The sequence below is a fragment of the Priapulus caudatus genome, unplaced genomic scaffold (genome assembly GCF_000485595.1).
Source record: "Priapulus caudatus unplaced genomic scaffold, Priapulus_caudatus-5.0.1 Scaffold1889, whole genome shotgun sequence".
Lineage (NCBI taxonomy): Eukaryota > Metazoa > Priapulida > Priapulimorpha > Priapulimorphida > Priapulidae > Priapulus > Priapulus caudatus.
In genome coordinates this window covers 17,871-20,738 of record NW_014578950.1, presented here as the reverse complement: position 1 = coordinate 20,738, position 2,868 = coordinate 17,871, and positions in this window count along the sequence as shown.

Below are 2,868 nucleotides of genomic sequence, written 5' to 3'. Positions count from 1 at the left end.
ATCAATACCAAAACAGTATATAACGGTAGCACGGACAACAGTATACTGCTATGTTTCCCAAAGGCCGGGGGCAGGGAATATATTTTTGATTACGACTTTCTCAGTAAACACTGAATCTACTTGCGCTATAGGTCATTAATAAGTGACAGCCGCAATCGTGCTGTCTGCACAAACCATAACCAGGAGTGTCATAATATAGACGTAGTCTATGATTAGACTAGTCATAGTTAGACTAGTTATATATTATGAAACTCCTGCCATAACGGGGGAGACCGTCTGCATGGGTAAGCGTGCGTGCGTGCGTGCGTGCTTGCGTTCGGTTGGATTGCCGTGTACAATTGACGTGTACTCGTATTCCGTTACGCATGCGCAAGCGTGTACACGCAACGCGAACAGTCACTGAACTTTCACATCTGTTCGAATTCCTCGACTCGTCATTGAAACAAACTCCGTTAAAGCGTTATAATTTCCGCAATAAACCGTCAAATTTCGCATCGCACGTACACACACACTCAAATGCACGACCATTATTGGCTACAGGTGCCAGTTCAGTTTGCGCGCGAACAGTCCAGTGTTGCGTTGTCACGATGGCAAACATTTGTTCGGCACTTCGCCGTAACTTCTGCACAGCTATTGTGCTCGATACATTAGCAACAGTAGCTATGACGATAATGTAACTATACCGCGCTGACGGGAGCATGTCTAACGGCATTCATCTGCTACGCTAGTTAAATAGATTCACCGTAAATAACACCTGCCACCATTCACCACACACACACACACACGCGCGCGCGCGCGCGCACATGATGCACACAGATGCAAACATTTTTTAATAAATAATTAATCGATAGATAGATAGATAAATAGATAGACGGACAGACAGACAGATAGGTAGATGTACAGGTAGATGGATGGATGGATAGATAGATAGATATCTAATATATATCTCTCATAATATATATCGAGGAAAAGAAGGAGTTGCATGTGAAAGACGATGTCGAATTCAACAAACAACAAACAATTTTTACTTTCAAGTTAATACTGATCTTCATACACTCAAAAACTGATCTTGTCTGCGTATTGTTGTTAAACAGACTTGTGTGCGGTGACTAATCGCGGCGCGTGACCCTCCTATAAAAACTTTAGACATCCCGCGTCAGGTGCACTTCACACCTGGTTAACACGCCAGCCGGCGTCGTGTGAAATACTGGTTGAACAACTGACGACTTGTAGCCATAGTTCCATTGATTGCAAACGAGCCTAACTGATCTTGTCTGCGTATTGTTGTTAAACAGATTTGTGTGCGGTGACTAATCGCTGCGAGTGACCCTCCTATAAAAACTTTAGACATCCCGCGTCAGGTGCACTTCACACCTTGTTGTTACACAGATTTGTGTATCTTTGCGTTGTTTACGTCACTGCCCTGTACATCGGTGTAAGACCTTTTCGTGAAAGACGGGCAACAGCATCAGAGCTGACATTCTCCACTTTCACGACGTTCACACACACACACACACACACACATACGCACCTGCACTCTCCGGTGTTATCGTAATCGGCAGCCATGAGCACTTCGCTGTCTGTGAACGGAGTGATCATCGTATATTTCCCGGTCAGAACCAACTCAAGCGCCTTCGTTGCGTTATATGTTCTCGCCTCTTCGTCCGCCTCTACTTTCTTCCATAGCTTGTTATACGTTGATCCAGGTGGGCTGCTCTTTAGGTGCGAACGTAACATCGGTATTTTTATTTCTCATGAAACTACATCTATACGTGATTCACTGCGTGATCTATAACTGTATGTAAAATCGTCTGTAACGTCTTTAAATATCTGGAGACGTCTCACAAATATCACTGCTTTGGGTTAAAAACTGCATGCGGCGCCCCCTTACAACTCAGGATACCAAAAAGATATGATTTCAGGTATGGTGAATTGAGCCAGAGCAAGAGCGTCATCTGTCGTGAAGTTTGGCATGCACTTACTCGCAACTCTTCTTCGCTTGCCCACTCTTCTTCTGTCGAGTAGAACGGATAATGCGTCGGGCCAACGACGGAGAACAAGCTGACGAATGTACCCGTGTACGTGGCGGCCACGATGCACGAAAATATCCACCAGGTGGCGTACAGAATACGGACCGGAGTCCGCGATGGCAGGAACGTGGTGCCTGCATCGAAACAGCGCGGCGATATAAATCACATTGTCAACTAGTATAGAGTATTAGCTGTGAACAACGAAGAGAGTTCCGTTAACAACTACTGGCACGAGCAGCTTAGGCTCCTATCACCCCTTTCAGCCGGCTGCTGCGTTCGTCTGTGATTTAACTTAACCGCTGCCATCTAGCGGCTAGCATAGGAAGTTCCTATGGCAACCTGTCGTCTTACTTTGTTGGAATAACGCACCAAATGTGTAGCGGAGATGGGAGACGATTCTGGTCTCTCTGACGTCCGCGACGGTGGCGCGGTCTCGCGACCGCGGCAGCCACCGTATAACAGCAGCGGCATCGCCATGGCAAAGCCGAGCAGCAGAATCCATATGTGCGTGTCAAACGGTCGCAGCACGTTGACGGGCTCGTCCCTTATGACGGGAACTTTCTTAATGACGAACACCGTCGACGAATAAAACAGCGGGGTGAGATATTTGACCACCTTTCTTCGCATCGGCGTCAGAAACATCGGCGTGATCAAGAGATCGAGGGTGTTATTGGACAGCGCTTCGATTCCTCCTTCGATCCCTCACACACACACACACACGCGCGCGCGCAGAGATCGTTGGGTCGACATGGTTACATACCGTCGTCGTATATTTCGTCGGGGTAACGTTAGGTTTAAATACAGTTACTGGTGTCACTGATTTTATTATATATATATA